At 49.7% G+C, this 20630-nt stretch overlaps 1 pseudogene; it reads right to left on the bottom strand.

The window, feature by feature from the left end:
• Window positions 1-4839: 4839 nt before the first annotated feature.
• Window positions 4840-19806, bottom strand: LOC141585209 (keratin, type II cuticular Hb5-like; annotated as a pseudogene).
• Between the last annotated feature and the right edge of the window lie 824 nt (window positions 19807-20630).

The raw sequence follows: 20630 nt of genomic DNA, 5'->3' as shown, positions 1-20630 counted from the left end.
CAGTCTCCCCGACAAACACACAAAACTTCCAAAGAATTAGAAGCATGGCCGGGTGCAGTGGCTCATGCCTGTAATCCGTGAACTTTGGGAAGCCAAAAAGGGCGGATCACCTGAGATCCGGAGTTCGAGACCAGCCTGACCAACATGCTGAAACCCCGTCTCTAGTAAAAATACAAAAATTAGCTGGATGTGGTAGCACATGTCTGTAATCCCAGCTACTTGAGAGGTTGAGGCAGGAGAATCACTTGAACCAGGGAGGCAGAGGTTGCAGTGAGCCGAGATGGTGCCATTACACTCCAGCCTGGGCAACAAGATTGAAACTGTCTCAAAAAAAAAAAAAGTATGGATAATAATTCTTTCAAAGAAACAGATACACTTGGGATTTGTCATCTTTTCCTTTCTCCCTGAGACCACTAACAATCCTCCACCAATTCTCAACCCACTCTTCTTCAGGCCATCCTCACAAACACCTATGCCCAAGACAGTTCCTTCCCCCAGCCCATGTCTCTGTCTGTTCCCTGCTTCAATCTTTGGGATCTCACAAAACAGAACTTTGCATTATTACTCACCTTAGCCGAGCATAGTGAGGAACACAAATCAACCACATTATCAAGAAAATTACCAAGTGTATTCTGTGTAGACAAGGACATGACCATGTGGGAATTATTGTCCCCTTGTCTGGGTTATTCACACCCCTACCTCTCTCTGGAAACAGGCATGAGGAGGTAACTGTACTAAACGCTTTGCTCATTGAAGATTAAAGCAACAAGGACATGGTCACTAAATGCCACTCTCCTTGGGTGTAGGGACGTGCCAGGCAGAACAAGCAATGGGAAAGACTCACTTCACACTGCCTCAGGCCACCTTCCTTCCTCTCCCAACTCCCAACCTAGGTATGCCTGGAAATCCCTGCTCATTTCTGCTTTGTTCAAACACCAAGGGCTCCCCCATGTTGGCAGGGGAACAGCCAGGGAGTGGAGTGAGGCAGAGACAGCCTCCCTCCTTTTTAAGCTTGTGCATTAAAAATGAAGTAAGGTAGGTCGTGGTGGCTCACACCTGTAATCCCAGCACTTTGGGAGGCTGAGGCAGGTGGATTATGAGGTCAGAAGCTCGAGACCAGCCTGGTCAAGATGGTGAAATCCCATCTCTACTAAAAATACAAAAATTAGCTGGTGCCTGTAATCCTGGCTATTTGGGAGGCTGAGGCAGGAGAATCCCTTGAACCTGGGAGGTGGAAGTTGCAGTGAGCCACAAATTGTGCCATTGCACTGTAGCCTGAGCAGCAGAGCAAGACTCCCTCTCAAAAGAAAAAGAAAAGAAAATACCCAAGGCACTCATAGGTAAATAGCCACCCTCTACCACCATCAAAAAGGAAACACAGACCCTTCCCCAGTCCACATTCCCATGCCCCAGGGCAGCAAATACCTCCTGACACTGTTTCCTCCTCAGAGACACCCTGGTGACCCTTTTAACGTAATTTTGCCACTGCTTAAACTTGGTGGGATCGGGACAGCGATGGGCAGGAGCCTACAAGACCCTTTGGTTCAGGAGACAGAGACCAGGAGAGCACTGCCCTACTAAGACAGACCTGGGACCACCCCGATCAAGTCACCGCCTGGCCACTGTGGCCCCTGGGACACAGCCTGAAGGCATCGGAAGGACTGCGTGGCCGGGGAGAACCTTTCAAAGGCTCTTCTCTGTTACAGCGGCGGTGCAGTCCTGGCCCTCTGGGCGTGAGAGACTTGGAATCGGAAGGCAAGACACAGTTTTGGACAGCGGGACCTCCTTGGCCTCGATGGTCCACAGGCCCCCCGGGAGGGGCCAGCTTACAGCGTAACAAGGGGGCTGCACGTCCTCCCTGCCGGTCCCATCTCCCGTGGAGGCCACCGTTGTCCCCTACCTCTCCACCCACGAGAGTCAGGGGCCGCACCCCTACTATCCCCACCCTCGCTTGCCTTGCCGGTCGCCCCGTGCCCTGCCCTGCCCACGCCCCCGCCCCCGTCGAGTCCGGCCGCCAGGCGCCCTGGGCGCATCTCCAGATGCACGGCGCGCGGCGGCCCTCGTGGAGCCCCTGGAATCATGTCCGCAGGGGCCTTGGGTCCTTGGCTCACACGGGGTTCCCGCCTCGGCGCCTCTGGCACTGGACGGGTGCCTGAATCTCCTGCCGTCCGCCGGGATCCCGTCACCCCCACGGCTCTCAAACACGCCCGCCCTCCAGGCCTGGGCCCTGGCTGCCCTCCTATGCCCCTACCCGAGAGTGCCCCAGCGGTAAGGGGCCTGGGGCCCGGGGCCGGGAGGGTCGGGAAAGGGAGCTGGGCGCCACCCGCCCACCGTTTTGGGGTAGTGGGCGGGGCGTTTGGGGGTTGTTGGCTTCTCAGGGCTGCCCAGGACATGCCTGTAGCACCGTGGCCGGGGTCAGCGCCCTCCTCTCCACAGTCTAGGTGCCTAGTGCGCCTTGGTGACTCAGAGGTTTTTAAAAGACCCTGGGGGTCTCCTGCCTGTAGTGAGTAGGATGTGGGGAGCAAACCCTTGGGGAGTCAAAAGGCCCGGCCCTGCTCCCCCAGACTCCACCCCTAGGCCAGGGTGCCAGCCATTGCCTTGGCAGGTCTGGAGCTGGTACCAGGAGGTCTGGTAGTGTGCCTGCGCTCCTTGGAAAAGAAAAGAAAAACAACAAACAAACAAACAAACAAACACAACACCTTTTAAAGGCTTTTCTATGTCATGAAATAAGATATGCATTCTTGCAGCAAAATGTTTCCTACCCAGTCAGACTTAAAAAAAAAAAAAAAAAAAAAATTAAAAACAAAAAGTTCCAAATAAAATAAGGTGGGAGAAATAGTTCTTCCGGTATAACCAGAGAAAGAAAGTTGACCCTCCCTTCCTCCCCGTTTTGTACCTTTGCCCCCACCCTGCCCTGGTGTGTCTGTGGGTCTGACCTTTTAGCTTAAAAGCAGAAATGCAAAGGGGCTAGACCAATCCATGAGAATCAGAGGAAAAGTCACTTCATGACCATAATTGTCTGACCATCCTCTTTCCTCTGCCCACATAAATCTGTGGTTCTCAAACGTTAGTTCTTCTAGGAATCACCTGGAAGCTTGTTAAAATACAGATTCCTGGGCTCGTCCTTAGAACTTTGGATGGAAAGTTCTGGCTGGAGCCCAGGATCCGCACATTTAGCAACTACCCCACAGGAATCCTGATGCAGGTGGTGGTCCGGTGCATTGTGAGATGCACCAAAACAGTCAGGGTTTTGGGTGGGTTGGGAAGACAATGAAGGAGGCAGGTTTTAACTTGGTTACTAAGAAAAAGCCTTTTGCCATTGATGTTTAATCAAGCACACTAAGAGAAAGAAGGGACCATAGAGGAATCATGTAAATACAATGAACCAATGGTATAAACCCAGCTGATTAGCTCTGTCAGCCTTTCAATCTGGATATATAAATAGTTGGGGGACTCTGGGGATATACAATCTCTCAGAGCAAGTGAGGAGCCCAGCTCTGCACCCCCACCATCCCTCCATGGTGAGGCAGTATCTGGAGTCCCTCTCATCCAAGGGCAAAACACAGAGATGTTCCCACACCCTGCACATCCTCTAGCTGGCTCCTTTCCAAGAGGGTCCGGCACACAGTCAGGACTTAATAAACATCTGCTAGCCTGAAGTTAACTAGGGAAGACAATGACTGAGCAATTTATATCAAAAAACCTTTCTCTTTCTTTCCTGGACCACAGGAAGGGGGAGAAGCAATAAAAGTGAAAAGAATGTCAAACCCAGGGTTTACGCCTGAAGAGTAAATCGTTAACTCCAATAAGAAGGAAACAGAGGAGTTCATTCTGGGTTCTCTGTAAGGGGAAATTACTAAGCTGACATTTGGGCATGTAAGAGAAAAGGTTTCCACTCCCCAACCCACACTGCCCCCATCAGAACACGTCGGTTCAGAGTCCCACCTCCTCTATAGAAACTGCACAGACCGGGCACTGGAGCAGGCCCCCACCACAGAGAGGGACCACAGTGCACCTCGGCTGATGGCCACACCCCCTGAACCATGGTAGACAGTGGAGTCCATGTCCCCGCAGACCACGCCACCCTGGGAATGGCTCACACCTGTGGACAGAGACACGGGTGAGAATTCTCTTCCATCTCAGACACGTTATGACCAAGAATTCTTTAGAATCAATTATTAATTCTCTTCCTACTCTGAAGAACCATGAACATGAGTCTTTTTAAACTACAGACAAACCTAAATCCATTGCCATCTGCTTTTTCAGGAGTGTGATTAGCAAATTGCACATCTAACTCTACTTGGACCAGGCTGATATTGAGATGTGTTCATACAATCTTTGAGCAAAAACTGATGGATCACACTAAAGGAATCATCTAGAAATAAGGTAGCTAGAGAGGTGAGGGGAATCAGACACCTGGCCCAGAGGCTGTGTATATACTGGATTATTAGAGATTTACAAGTTGCCTCAGAGACCCAGATGATCAGAATATAAACCCAGCATTTTTTCTTGCTAGAACATGCTACCACTTGAGAAGTATTCTGTGTGTAACTAAAAGGCTTGAGCTATTTTTGCAGAACCAAATAGGTGTTCAGAATTTGCCACATTCATTAACTTAGACTTTATGGATGTTCCAGATGGATCCATGTGGAGGTCAAATATTTGAGGTCATCAGTTTGTCTGGATCCCAGAGATATCAGCTCCAGAGTCCCTTGTCTACCACTCCATAGATGGAGACTTGGTCATCAGTTAGATGCACTCTAATGTTAAGATGACTGACACCCCAAAGAGCCATGCCCACATACAGCCAACTTACAGATATTGACTGAGCCCACGCCTTCACACAGCCTGCAGGGAGAGGAGAGAGTATACAGTTAGTGATGAGTTCCTCTGCTTTTGCACCAAACCTATTCTCTTCCATGCCGAGGGAAGGAAGGGCCCCTAAGAGGCAGAGGCAGGATACCACCTGCTACAGACAGCATCGGTGCTGGCCCTGCTTGCTGGGATCCCAAAAGGACAGGACTACCTTAGGTTACAGGATCCCAAAGGTCGCTTGATTACATGTTTGCCTTTTGGCCATGGAAATTTGATAAACTGAGAAGTAGAGATGAGGGGGGCATCCTCCTTGTCCCTCGGCTGGAAATTCCAGCACAGCCAAAGTGGTGATGGAAGCTGCTGCCTCCCAGCTAGACATCTCTGAGCAGGAAAAAGCTTGCCCATTACTCAAATGCATTCATTTTTATCCCATGATTTTAAATGCTACCCCAGACATCTACCTGATTTCATTCAATGGAGAGGGAGGCTGGACAGTATGGTGTGGTTAAGAGTCTGGACTCTCAAGCCAGGCCGCCTGGACTTCAATCTGGCTGTGCCACTTACTAGCCGGGTGACCTTGGGCAGGTCACTTAGTCTTTCTGTGCCTCAGTTTCTCCAGCATAAAATGGGGATGATAACATCCACCTGAAAGGATTGTGATTAAGTTCTACATGGAAAGTGCCTAAAATGGAGACTGGTACATAGTAAGGAAATCCGATATGTTTGCTACCAACATTATAAACATCTCATTTCTCTAATCCCAGCACCTTGGGAGGCTGAGGCGGTTGGATCGCTTGAGCCCAGGAGTTGGAGACTAGCCCGGCCAACAGGGTGAAATCTTCTTTCTACTAAAAATACAAAAATTAGCTTGGCATGGTGACACACACTTGTAGTCCCAGCTAGTCGAGAGGCTGAAACAGGAGAATCACTTGAACCCGGGAGGAGGAGGTTGCAGTGAGCTGAGATCGTACCCTAGCACTCCAGCCTGGGCGACAGGCTCTGTCTCAAAAAATATGTATATATCATTTATGATGAGACATTTATACCACTGCAGTGGGCTTTTTATAAACACCCCCTCCTCCCTCACACCTACCTGCACTTTTTGCTCTGTCTCCCTGTTTGTAGCTCCCCACTTCAAATCTTTTTCCCCAGGAAAGCTCTACTCTGCTTCATTCTGCCCAACTCAAAATACTCCTGTGCTCCTCTCTGGAGTGAGGACGTACACATCTGGCTCACTTTCCTGCCCCTCAGTCTGGCATTGCCACAGCCTTCGGGTTATGCCCTTTCAAGGAACCCACGATGCCCATCGTGGTGCCTGTGGAACCACAATGCTGGCAACAGCTATCTCTGAGTTGAGAGGTTCTGGCCACTTTTGTTTTCTTATTTTCTGTATTGGCAGCACTGAGCATTACTTATGTAATTAAATTAAATATTTTAAATGCCAAGAGGAGGCAGTCTATTAAAAGGTCAACGGCCATAGTACGCATAGAACAATAGACTAAGTCAATTTTAAAATCACAGGCACTGGGGATGTGTACCAATAATTCTGTAATTGAGTTATTCATCCATTAGTATCGTAATGAAAATAAGTGCACGTCCCAGCTGCCCACCGAATGCTGGTGAGTGGGTGGGGGCTTCAGTATCCAAAAGCTTCAATATCCATGGCTTCACCCAAAGCCTGAGGAAACTGACAGAAAAGTGGGTGTGCTTGAGTCAAGAGGGAGCAAGTCCAGCCACGTGGCCTGGCTGCCTTCAGTGTCACTTCATGGAAGGTTTCTAAAGCCAACCAGGCCTCTGAGTTCCACCCTGCACAGGCTTCACCTGCCCTCAAATCTTGGTTCAAATTGTCAGCATATCTTGGAGTGTCCTGTCTCTTTCCTGCCTCCTCAGCTGTTGAGAAGGCAGCCTCCTTCTCTGACAGATTCCCTGGGCCACTGACCCCAGGCCCTGGAGGACGGATGTATGTCTGCCATGAGTAATGTGAAATTCTACTAATATAGGCATCCACAGAGCCGGATTGATGTGTATGCCTGGGTCGCCCTGCCGTGGGGCCTGGATGATCCAGATGCACAAATCTAATCAACCAGATTGTGGCCAGAGATAGAGGCCTGGATTATCTGCTTGGGTTTTTACACTACCTGAATTAATAAATTGTCAGATCTCCACTTCATGATGTAGGAATTAACCACATTCTTTCAAATCCTCTTAGAGGAAGGGCATCACCCACTTCCATTTTGAAAGGAAGCCCAAATAAAAGGAAAATCCCGTCTGATCACAGAAGGAAAAACATCCAGGCCTTAGGAGAGTCGAGAATGCACGGCTTTCCCCAGAACCCAGGAAGCAGGACAAGCCACACTCCAAGAAAACCCTCATCTGCCTCCTCTCCTTTCCGGAGATGGGGAGAGATTTACCTCCTCATAGAGGGACCGCGGGAAGACTGACTCCTCCCTCAGTGGCTCCACATTGGCCTCTAGGTCTGCCTTACGCAGATAGGCGCAGTCTGCATCCTGGTAGAGATAGACACGAGAGGGTGAAGAGTGGCCTTGGTCCCATAGCTGTGCCCGGAGCCTCAGCACTCCCCAACGGGCCCTCAAGCCACCTCCTGACCCACCTCTCTGCCTCTAGCCTGCTCCTGCCCAGCCACCCTGCACTTAACAGGTCTAACCTAGATTTCTCACCTGGGCTTTCAGGGCCCCACTAGAAGGGGAGAGCCTTTGTTATCTGCCAGTGAGTTACCTCCCATTGCATAAATGAGACCACCTGGGGAAAGGAAGTGACGAGAGGCCTGACCCCTTCCAGAGCTGAGGACCTTGCCAAAGAAGGAAGCCTGATGTCACAGCCCAGAAAGTCAAGCTGCTGCCTCCCAGCCAGGCTGACCCACAGAGCACAAGCATGTGACAGTGACAGAGCCTCTCTGGGGGTTGTCCTCAGATCCCAGGTCAGTGAACACCCAGAATCCAAATAGCTGACTCTCGTGCCTGAGACCCAGGCCAAGCCTCTACTGGTAGATCTGTCACCAGCCCTCTCTCCACTCTGTGATACTCACAAATAAGGAGGCTGGCAGGCAAGCACATTACTTGTTAAAGAACATTCACAGCTGGACGCAGTGGCTCACACCTGTAATCCCAGCATTTTGGGAGGCCGAGACAGGTGAATCACCTGATGTCTGGAGTTCAAGACCAGCCTGACCAACAGGGAGAAACCCCATCTCTACTAAAAACACAAAATTGAAAAGCAAATTAGCCGGGCATGGTGGCGCATGCCTGTAATCCCAGCTACTCGGGAGGTTAAGGTAGGAGAATCGTTTGAACCCGGGAGATGGAGGTTGCGGTGAGCCAAGCCAAGATAGCGCCATTGCACTCCAGCCTGGGCAACGAGAGTGAAATTCCATCTCAAAAAAAAAAATTTCACATGTACTTTCACTCACCAAGATGAAACAAAAGGGAAATCATTTGTGGTTTTATTCCTCTGGGTTTTTCATCAGCAGCAATTGCATTGAATGACGGCCACACTTTGAAATCACTAACAAGTTGAGAACCAACCCCCAGTCTGGGATAACAGGAGAAGGCAATGCCCACGTGACAGAATTAAAATTGAACATTTCAGCCAATCCAGTAGTTTTAAAAAGGTCAAGCAGTAGCATGGTGAGCTTTTCTTTTCACGGAGCCTCCGCCGGCACCACCTGGGTTCCTACATGGGCTCCCCGATGGCTTCTGCAGCCAACATAACCCACCTTCTTGTGCCAGGGACTCCAGTGCCTTCCCACCAACAATTGCACTGATGGAACATGGCAGGGCCTGCAGCCTCAGAGCGTCCAGTGCCCAGGATTTAATTCTTCCCATGTGAGAACAGTCACTCACCTTCAGCAGCACGAACTCGTTCTCAGCTGTGGCCCTGAGGGCCAGCTCTTCTTCATACCTGAGGAGAGACAACCCAGGTGGAAAGGCCCCTGGGACTGAGAACCTGGCCGGGCCAGAGCCCAGGTGTGCCAAACTCCCTGATTTTCTCCTTTCTCTGTGCCTTTGGAGCAGAGACTTGGCCTCTCTGGACTTCTGTTTCCCAGCCACAAAGAACCCACTGGAAGGACACTGGACTTGGAGTCCACGTCCCTGGTATCTGGTCCCAGCTTAGACTGGAGTTGCTGCAAAACCTGAGGCAAGTCATTTAATCTCTTTGGATCTTAGGCTAAATCACAAGGTGTGCAGTGAGACACTCAGTAAATATTTGTGGGATAAGTAAAAAACAGACAGATGTTCCACAGAGCCTTTAAATTCCACCTTGTACAAAACGTAAAGCTCTACGAAGCCACCCCATGCGGTTTTATTTCCCCTGCCCCAATATCCAAGGACTTGAATTCCTAGAAGCAACCCTTGTTCGGGGCATTTCCTCTTTCAAAAGTCCGGCCCTCTTCCCCCAGCTTGTGAGACCGTATCCCCGGAACAGCCCTGCCCCCACAAGGAAGACCAGAGTTCCCAGAACATGGTTTCCATCACTTTTTAATTACACAGTCATTTAGGCTGCACTCAGCTCTGTAATTACCGGCCTGCACACCCCCAGAGTGGGACACAGACCTTGATGCCTGCACACTGAGGATTGTGTCTGTATTTGCTTCACTCTAAGGGAAGTGAGAACCCGCTGCTGGGTCCAGCCGGATGGTAAAACCTGAACCTCCAAGAATCCCAAGAAGGGTTGGAATTACCAGGACTGATTACAGTCAACATCACCCTTCCCTCTGTCTGTTTCTATAAGGTAAGTAGAGTGACACAGTGAGTTTAGACTGGGTAATGGACAAACTGAACAACTCAGGAAAAACCAGATTTACATTGGGATTTGAATTGTGGAGCCTTGGGGGAATGAGAGCGTGATGATTATCTGCAGAATAAATAAAGGGATAATCCAGGTTCATCAGATACTTGGAATGGCATCAGCCAGTTCATTTTCAGATACCTCTCCAGGGGCTTTCCCTTCCCCGCACCTGCTCTTCAGTCCTGCTGGCCTTGCTCCTCCTGTTTCATTTTTTTTCTATCTCTTCATCTCTGCATCAGTCTGTGCCCTGGATGTGTGTCCCATCCCTCCCAGACTGGGAGCTCTTCTTCACTACAAATCTTTCCCCAGCCCCCAGCACAGGACTGCAAGAGCTGGGAGCTGACGCAAGACAAAGCAGTCTGGTAAGGCAGAAGTGTCTGACAGCACATCAGGGCAACCCTGGCCTTCAGCAATCTCTGCTTCTGGAGGAGTTGTGTGATCTCAGCTAAGACAGACTCCACTCCCTAGAATCATCCCAGCCCTGACATGCTCACTTCTTGTAGCCCTCCAGCACCTCCTGCGTGCAGTTGAGCTTCAAGGCCAGCCTCCGGCTGTCGGTCTCTACGCACTCAACCTCCCGCCACAGAGTCGCAATGTAGCCCTGGAACAGGGGCTCCGGGTTGCTCTGGCAGCACTCGCAGTTTTAGTAGAACTGCAGCTTGGTCTCCAGCAGCTTGTTCTGCTGCTCCAGGAAGCGCACCTGCCATTCAGGAAGGAGGAAAGAGGCTTGAGGGGGAAGCCTGAGGGCTAGGGTTGCCTGGTCCCCCCGAGCTCTCACTGCCCTTAAGGACGGCCCCTGCCCTGCAGAAACCTGTCACCTTCCCCAGGAGGCTAAATCATCGGCAAAGTCTGAAAGTGCAGGTCACAAGTAGTCCTCAAGGAACTTCCCTCCACCCACTCCACCTCCCAGAAAGAGCACACTATTTATAACAATTTGTTTATTCTACACAGAATGAAATAACATCTGATCCTGCAGAAACATTTCACAATATGTGTAGTAGGCAAATAATAATCCCCCCAAAGGTGTCTGCACCAGAGAGATCTGAAACATGAGAAGGACTTAACCCACTATTACTGACTTTGAAGATAGAGGAAGTCGGGGCAACAAGCCAAGGAATGTAGAAGACTTCTGGAAGCTGAGAACAACTGCCAGCAGCCAGCCAGCAAGAAACAGAGACCTCAGTCCTGCAACCACAAGGATCTCAATTCTGCCAAAAGCCTGAATGTCCCTGGAAACAGATTCTCCCCCGAGGCCTCCAAAAAGAAATGCAGCCCTGCCAACATCTTAACATCAGACTCTTGAGGTAGTAAATTTGTGTTGTTTTAAGCTGCTAAATTTGTGGGCATTTGTACAGCAGCAATTTTAAAATGTATGATCCATGACTCTTCCTTACTCTGATGCTTGGGTGCTGAAGCCCAGGAGTGGGGATCCCAGATCAGGAATTAGGAGACATCTCATTCTAACTCCATCACCAACCAGACCACTTCACCTCATTCTCACTGTATGTCATTTTAAAACAAGACAGGAGAAAGACATTTGCAGTGATACACGGGCGGCTCCAGGCCCTATCAGGCCCACAGGCACGCTTTACTTGGCCTGCACACTGTTTTATAGAGATCTGATTAGTTGCCAACACTTAATAATTGAGTGAGTTCAAGTAAGAATTTGGATCTCTCTGACCCTCTTGACACACCAGAAGTTCTGGCAAGGGTAGGTAGGCCTGTGGCTGGAGTGAACAGCAGCTGCCGCCCCTCTACGTGAGCATACCTCTCAGTCTGGCTTCATTCATGTGACCTGCCATGCCCTTGTTGAAGTTTCCAGTTACAGCCTAAAGCAGGTGATTTCTTCTCCAACCCTAACATCTTGGGAGCACAAGCCTGGTATAAACAACCCTCAACTGCCTGACTATCCGTGCTTACGGGAAAAGGAACCAAAACTCTGATTATCAAAAGGCATCTGACGGGTTTCAACATGCAGACCCAGGCCATGGGACAGCCCTCTGGCGAGATTAAAGGCACCATGTCAATGTACTTTGTAGTCTGGAGCACAATGCAGTTTGGAGCCTGCAGGAAGAATGCCAGCCTGGTGCAATGGTATAACTTCCTCTCTCCAGACCCAGAACTGACACCTGTCAACAGAGACATCAGCGTTCATGGGCGATACCCAAAAGGACACATGCAAAAACCCTATTGAGCCTGCACTCTCAGGGCTCTCACTGTGCTTTTGAGCAAAGTATGAAAAGATGCCTCCAGCCCCCTGCCAGGCCACACAGCTCAGCAAGCAAAGCCTGGGCTGGATTTCAACCTCTCCTGCTCTTGGTAGTTGTCCTTGTGCAAAGAATAGCCTGCATGATCTACCGTCAGCTTCCTTTGTGCCGATGGAAGGGAAGAGTAATCTGGACAGCGAGCAGTATGTTAACAACGGATGCCCAGCACCTCTGTGTGATATCAGATATGCCCATTTCTGATGTAGCGTTGGTCTGACAGCAGAGCTCCCACCTACCATCGCCCTGGTTTGTGCCTTCTTATGCAGACCCAGAGTGTAGATATGCACACCATTCAGCCCTGGAAGACGAGCTTCTCCTCCCTTAAACTTTGGTGGCTGTCTTCCTTCAAAGACTATGAGCTCCTAGAGAGGACATCATTAAGTTAAATGAAACCAGAGCTATGCAATTAACTGGGAGGACTCAGAAAATACAGTTCAACAGCCTCTCTCCAGATCATGCCTTAAGTTTCTCAACTCTCTGCCTTTAATCTATGCACGTGCTACAGGGTATAAAGTGCCTTGGGCAGTCCCAAGAATTCACAGCCTTCCTGTGATGTCCCCACCAAAAAGGAGCAGGAAAGGAGCCTCTGATCCCTCTTTATCCTGGCTTCTGCTCCATGCTGGGGATGGCAGCATCTAACGGGGAGGTCAGACACACCTAAGCAGAGCTGTGCGCTCTGCCCACACCTTTCTACTGTGAGCCAGTGAAATCCGGAAGATGGATCACACACATACTCACCGTGCTTGCTGCTTGCCTGTGGGCAACAGCAGCAAACCCTCCTATTTTGTCTGGTGGTTTCAGATGCGTTATTGTGTTTGAATCTCATGGCAACATTTGAAAACCAAGATCCTGATTCAGCCACATTCTCAAGGCCACATGCTAGTCAGTGGCAGGAGAATTTGAACCACTCTGTCATTGGGTTCAAAGTCCCTTTCCCCTTCCTAAGCCAGAGTCCCAGGGAACAGCACACAGACCCACCTTGTCAATGAAGGCAGCAAACTTGTTGTTGAGACACTTGATCTGCTCCTTCTCCTCATGTTTCACACACTGGGCATTGGGGTTGATCTCTAGGTTGAGGGGTTTGAGGAGGCTCTCGTTGATGGTCACAGATGTGATGCAGGGGAGGCTGGGCCTGCAAAGGCCCCCTGCCCAGTAGCCAAACCTGCCCCTGGTGTGTAGGGGCCATTCACAACTCACCGCAATCAGGGGAGACCCCACTGTACACAGGCTCCAACTGCCAAAGCGTCCGAGGCACCTGTAGCCTAGCCCCCTGGGACTGCCCCCATGAGGGGCCATGGGACTGACACAGCTGCCATCCCCAGGCTTGGGCACAATGGCAGAGTGGGAGCTAAAGTTCCTGACCCTGCAACCAGAGCTGGTGTGGTAGGATTGGCTCGCCGTGCCTCTGCTCTACAGGACAGTCCCCTGGACTGAGGATTGAAGGACACAGTCTCACACTGGAGACCTGTTATTGCTCCTGCCTTTTATTGGGCAGAGGATAGGCCTCCTGACAACATAAAAGGCAGAGAATGTTATTAATGCCCTTTATGAATGTGGGAATCTCCCGCTAGGCAGACCACAAGGGCAGCTGAAACCTGCCTCTTTTAATAGGCATAGCAAAGAGACCCTGCATCCCAATAAACCTGCCCTTGCTGTTCCAAAGTCACAGGCCTAGACACATCTATGGAGCCCCTAATTCCCCTCCAACCTGTGAGAGAACCAGAAATCATCATCCCACCAGGCAAGTCACGGCTTGGGCCAGCACATTCTTGAGACTCCAAGGGTCCCATGTCCCACAAAGGTCCCACCCAGCCCATCCTTTCAGGTAGGCACTTGTGGAACAAGCCCTTCAAGCCTTTCCCTGGGACTGCTGTTGGCTACATTTCATCTTATAGGGTAGCTGCTGGACTGTGTTGCCCCCCTTGAAGGCAGAAGTCATGTCTATTCACCTTTATATCCCCTCTGGCAACTAGTGCATACCAAGCCCCCAAACAGCCTTGGTTAAAATGAATGAACTGGATTCAGGAGGGAGCAGCCAATATCTGCAGCGTGTCTTTATCTAGTCCACAAACACTGACTGACCTTCTGCTGTGTGCCAGGCCCAGTAGCTGGCCTCAGGAGCTGGCCTGGAACAGGTACCTTCATTAGGCAGGCAAGGACTCAGCAGAACAGGCTCTCACCTACAGCCTAGGGGAGATAAAACTAGGTGGACAGTTTGCCTTTGAAAAACCTGACCTCACTGGGAGACAAAGGCAGAGAAGAGCCGCAGCCAGAGAAGGAAATACGACCAGGTAAGGGGCACAGATCGTATGCTCTTAGCCTTCCTGGGAAGGACACTCACAGCTGGCCAGAGGGTCACAGAGGAGGCAAGATCAAAGCCAGGTCCCAGCGGATGGCAAAATCTTCAGGGAGAACAGAAAGTAGAAAAATTCCTCTTTAACGTTTCCTTTCTTGTTAAAGAGTAAATCACAAGTGTGCTAATAACACAGCAGTAAGGACAACCCCAAATGCATAAGGGATAAATATGTCTGCCTTTCCCTTTTTCATTGTACTCTCATGGCCAGATGGCTAGCGAGGGTACTCTTCCTGCAACACAAGAAAAGAAGTAAAAATTGCTGTGCTGAGAGATCTGCTATCTCAGTGCTAATTTTTCTCCGAGGCACCGAACATCTGTTTTCAACAGAAGGTCACTCATAGCTGGCCAGAGAGTCACAGAGGAGGCAAGACCGAAGCCAGGTCCCAGAGGAAGGCAACATCTTCAGGGAGAACAGAGGCAGGGGTGCAGAGTCTCCAGGCAGAGCACAAACCTAATTCCTAGAGAAATTAACCAACGCATGAGATCCTTCACAAAGCAGGGTCCTTGGCCAAGGACCAAGGCCTGCCCCTGCCTCCCACACCATCCTACAGGGCACCTTCTGTGTCACACCCAGAACAGGATGGAAATGGGACATAATGGGCAAGTGCCTGCCTTTTTACACAGCGCAGCAGCAGTCTGGAGGCATTTAAGCCAAACCGCCTCAGCCCCAGGCCCTTGCCTAGGGCTCTCTGTGCCTGAAGACAAGAATAAAAAATAATCTTCTGGAACTCTGTCTCAGAAATACAGGCTCGGGAAGGGGCACAAGAAAAGAGCCAAACACCACAGGAGAGTAGGGGTCTTCCTGGTCTCTTCCTCTCACATGCGTGCACATGCATATATACATACACGCATATGCACACATGCACACATCCCTCACAAGAGAAAGACACAGAGGACAGTCACCTGCTGGGAGCAGAGTGTAAGGTTGGACACAGAGGACGGTCACCTGCTGGGAGCAGAGTGTAAGGCTGGACGCAGAGGGAGCAGTTTCTGGCCCAACCCCAGGAAGCACCAGTCTGAGATGAGGGCCTTGTTTCTGTATCTCCTGAACAGAGCTCCAAGGGAAACCAAGACAGCAGAGGGGGCCTGGGGAGGCACCTTACAAATTCAATTCTATAAGAAAACAACGTCCTCCAGCCATTTGTTCTTGTGACCATGTGGCTACCTCACCACTTGCAGGCCACAGAAGGACAACGCCACACTAACTCTAACCCATGGGGAAGAGCTGAGTGTGTCTGAAGGTGAGAGGGCTCCTTCATGGTGGACACACTAAACAAGGGAAGCAAAATAGAAACGGGAATTCAAAGCTGATGCTCTGGAGGGGGCAGTCTCGTGCTGGTCTCTACTTGTTTCTTTCAGTCAACCAGCATTTACTGAGCACCTGCTATAAGCCAAGCACCTTTAGATGAGCTGGGAATATACCGGTAAATAAAACAGACAAAACACTTACTTTTGTGGGTTCACGTTACAGCGGGAGAGATGAATGATAAGCTTAGATGAATGAATTATATGTTAGATGGTGATAAGTGTTATTACAAAAAGAAGAAAGAAACAGGTTAAGGGGAATCAGGAGAGCTGGCAGAAAGAGTGGGTACAACTTGGGCTGTGGTTAGAGTAAGCTCCACTGACAAGGGGACATTTGGACAAAGGTTTTGAAGACGTAAGTGCAAGTCGTATGGGCAAGGAAAGAGCTCGTGCGAAGACCCACAGTGGGAACAAACAGGCCTGGCGTGTTCCCATCAAGAGCAAGAAGGCTGGTATGGCTTGTGCAGTGAGAATGAGGGAGTGAGTACGGGCATGGCCAGAGAGATGCAGTGATGAGGGGTCTCCACACAGGTCATGGAAGGCCTGTGAGCTGTTGTCAAGACATCTGCTCCCACACAGAGTGCAGTGTAGAGCTTTGGAAGGTTTTGTGCACAGGACTGACGTGACTTGACTTGTTTAAATGATCGCTCTGGCGGCTGCCTGGGAAACAGACTGTAGGCGATGGGGCAGTGAAAGGAGGGGGAAGAGTCAATCCCAGGAGATGGCAGAGGCTCCTGCCAGGGAGGATAGTATGAGAATCCATGGAGGGCATGAGAGGTGGCCAGTTATGGATAGAATGTGAGGAAAGAGCCAAGTGGATTTCTCGACCTGCTGGATTTTATGTGTGAGACAAGGGGAGGAGTCAAGAACACCTCTACACTTTCTGGTAGGTTAATCTTGCTAATCTTGTATCCAGGGTCACACAGCACAAAGCATGGCAGTTTTGTAGAGAGATAAGCATTTGGGAGCACTTTCCCCAGAAGGGCCTAAGTGCAGGGCAGGCAGAATGTCCTGGATTACCAAATGCATTATCATATTCATGTAGTGTAAACAAAGCCAGCTGCTGTTTTAAAAAAAAAAAATGTGTAATAGCTCAGGTAATAAATTATCAAAGGGGAATCAAGGATGGAAGCAGTCAGCTCTGAGGGGGAAGAATTTCTTATCATTGACATTGCTTAGAATTGCTGGTGATTGGTGATAATAAAGACTAATTTTTAGTCTATTTTATTATTGTTTTTTAATTCTGTACAAAAAACTCCTTATGGCCTGTACCTCGGGTGGAACAGTCCCACTGCCCCTACACACAGCCCTGTATATCACTGAATGGCTCAAACACAATCAAAGTTTATTCTTGGCTTACTTAACACTACAGACAATGCACACTTATCAGTAGGGCAGCTCTCTTCCAAGCAGTCATTCAGGAACCAAGTTCTGGTGTTGCAATTCTTCACCTCACCTTGAAAGACAGAGCAAGCCTTTGAGCTGTAGGATGCTGGACAAATTGCCAAAGAAAAGCTAAGAGTCTTCTATTCTAGGGACTGGGAGAGAAGAATGCACTACATGGCCTTTCTTTTTTTTTTTTTTTTTTTTTTTTTTTGAGACAGAGTTTCGCTCTTGTTACCCAGGCTGGAGTGCAATGGCGCGATCTCGGCTCACCGCAACCTCCGCCTCCTGGGTTCAGGCAATTCTCCTGCCTCAGCCTCCTGAGTAGCTGGGATTACAGGCACATGCCACCATGCCCAGCTAATTTTTTTGTATTTTTAGTAGAGACAGGGTTTCACCATGTTGACCAGGATGGTCTCGATCTCTTGACCTCGTGATCCACCCGCCTCGGCCTCCCAAAGTGCTGGGATTACAGGCTTGAGCCACCACACCCGGCAGAATTTTCAGTTGATAGTGACATACAGAGGTGGGTAGATCTGGAATGAATTCATTGATGGATGGGAGGAAGGAGAGACTGGATGCATGGCCAGATCAACTCAGTAGTGGGGTGAAGAAGAGATTGTGGAGCATAATAAATTAAGCAGGAAATCCAGCTAGCAAGCCAACACATGAAATGAAATGAGAAATTACATAGGCCTGAGCTAAGACAATGTTGGAGGAGACTGAAAGAACCATGAGGTATCTAGAAGGCACATCAATGCACTGGATGTCGGGGGGAGAAAAGGAGTGGTCCAGATGATGTGGTTAAGTTCTCAGGTTAGCAGAATGCTCATGAAAGAGACTGTAAGGTAGTGCCATCTCACCGCATGGGAAGCAGAAGGAAGTGCAGGCATGGTATTTGTGGGTGAGTGTCCGAGCTCAGTTTTGAGTGTGCTGAGGTTGAAATGCCCATGGGACATTAGACTGAGAAAAATAGAAAACACTAACTTGTATCAGGTGGGTGTGTGTAATGGGCAGAGTGTGCTCAGTGCTTTCCAGGTATCTGCTCATTTAATCTTCCCCAAACCCAATGTGGGAGGGTGGCAGCTAGGATGAACTAGGCTGTTTAGCGGCAACAAACAGCTCAAAAATCTCAGTGGCTTAAAACAACAGTGCTTCACTTCTAACAAATCCTCCACATCCACCATAGTTGCCTAAGGGCTTTGCTTCTTAATAAACTTACTCTAGGACATTGGAACAGCCATGATGGAGCAAACACTCCCTGGAATTTTTCCAGTTGCTGTGGCAGAGGGACAGAGAGGTCCGGGGCATTGCACAGACAAAGCAGCATCAGGACTGGAACAGCCTAGGACAAGCTAGGCTATTTATCACTTTTGCTCACACTCCATTGGCTGGAGCCAGTCACACCAAAGGGCAGGGAAAGGCAATTCTACCACATGCCTGGAAACTGGGAGACCTAGAACTATCTGGTGGCCAGGCTAATGACAGTCTCCAGAAGATGTAGTATTCTCATTCCAGAGGTCACTAAGGATCAGCTAAACGGACTGTACTGACAGCAGGTCAGTACAAGAGCCAGGTTCATCTGGTGCCCAAGGCCAGACTCCTAAACCCCACATCAATCTGGCGACTGTCCAGATGAAGCTGGATGTGAGAGCATGGCACCTGGGCAGAAAGGAGTCCTTAGTTGCCACTGTTCTCCATTTAATGACAAGCACTCAACACACCTCCCCACAGCAAGGACAATGGTTGGCATTTGGAACACCTCTGCAAAATGCTTTTCAACTCAGCACTTGGTATTAAGTGAACTCTGCTTCCCTGTAAGTTGAACTTAAAGCCATCTTGCTGTCTGTATTAGTCCATTCTCATGCTTTTATGAAGAAATATCTGAGACTGGGTAATCTATGAAGAAAAGATGTTTAATTGACTCACAGTTCTGCATGGCTGGGAAGGCCTCAGGAAACTTACAATTATGGCAGAAGACACCTCTTCACAGGGTGGCAGGAAAAAGAATAAGGGCTAGCAGGGCAAATGCCAGACACTTATAAAACCATCAGATCTCGTAATAACCTACTCTTATCATGAAAACAGGGTTGGGAAAACTGACCCCATGATTCAATTAGCTCCCACTGGGTTCTTCCCACAACACGTGGGGATTATGGGAACTACAATTCAAGATGAGATTTGGGTGGGGACACAGCCAAACCATATCACCATCCAAGGCAGAGTTTTGCATCAAAAATAAGCAAATAACACAACAGAATGGCAAACACAAGCCAACTGCCCTTCTCTGGGCAGTATACCCAATGTTGGGCCCTCCCTATATCTAGTATAAGTCAATTAAAAGCATCACAATTGACTACAGCCCTGCCAGAGCGGGTTGAGAGGATTAAATGAGATAGCCATGTATGGTATTTAGCACAGTGAGTAACATGTACTGTACTGCAGGCTCAGTAAACGGTAATTTCTACTGTTATCTCCACTTTAGGGTCTCACAAGCACCTCGAGCCAATGTGAACTTGAAAATAGCACAGACCATGGGGTCCTTTAGTGTGGCTGCAAATTATTCTACACATACCACTACCTATGGTTTGCAGCACAAACTCAGGGTCATTGTGCAGGCCAGATGCAAAACATCACAATCAGTGAAGTGCTGCACCGCAGTCGCTATCCAGCTGGCTGATGCGAAGATGAGGCGGTGACACAGCAAGGACAAGGTGCTGGGCTCACAACAGGAGCCTGGAGCTCTCACCCATCTCAGCCTTGGGCTAGCTTACTGTGTAGGACAGCCATGTCCCTGCTCTCTGAGCCATTCTCAGTCCATAGAAAGAGAAGGTTGCACAGGGTGGTCCCTGAGAGCCCGCGGGGCTGCTCCATGGTCCCTGTGACCCTGAGCCTCCAAGTAAACATCACATTATATCCAATGCATTTAATGCTGCCTGAAAGCCAGAAATTTACTTTAGAAATATTTCCATTCCCACAGAAGAGTTTTGAGACAAACTTCCCATCAGAGTTTTGACCCAGGACAAGAAGGGAGAGGGCACAGCTACACCTGAGGCAGCATGGAGGCAGAAGCAGTGTTTTTGGGGTACAGAGGTCTCAGAAGAGATTGCACATGACCTGGCTGAAGAACGTGGGTGTCTGAAGGGAGAAGCTTGGAGTCTCCTGCATCTGATGGGGAAGGGAGAGACAGGCTTTTTCTAAGAGAGCTGCACACTAGACCCAGTCACCATCCATCATAGCCACAAGCCCAAAAGATGGTCTCAGAGGACAGCTGAGATGGAAGGGCCATAAGCAGCATGGACAGCAAGATGTGGCCAAATGCTGCAAGGCAGCACCGGGGTAGGGTACCTTGTGGGATCAACCCCCCAACGACAGGCTTGTGGGCCACCACCCAAATTTAGAGGCAACCACGGAGCCTGCTGCCCTAACAAGCTATCACCTAGGCAGGGAGCCCTATCACCTAGGCAGACAGCCCTGTCACCTAGGCAGGGAGCCCTATCACCTAGGCAGAGAGCCCTGTCACCTAGGCAGGGAGCCCTATCACCGAGGCAGGGAGCCCTGTCACCTAGGCAGGGAGCCCTGTCACCTAGCCCTATCACCTAGGCAGGGAGCCCTGTCACCTAGCCCTATCACCTAGGCAGGGAGCCTTGTCACCTAGGCAGAGAACCCTATCGCCTTGGCAGAGAGCCCATCACCTA

This window comes from Saimiri boliviensis, chromosome 7, assembly GCF_048565385.1.
Source record: "Saimiri boliviensis isolate mSaiBol1 chromosome 7, mSaiBol1.pri, whole genome shotgun sequence".
In the NCBI taxonomy this organism is placed as follows: Eukaryota; Metazoa; Chordata; class Mammalia; order Primates; family Cebidae; genus Saimiri; species Saimiri boliviensis.
Note: the sequence above shows the minus strand (reverse complement) of the source record. Positions and strands in the feature narration are given on the sequence as shown.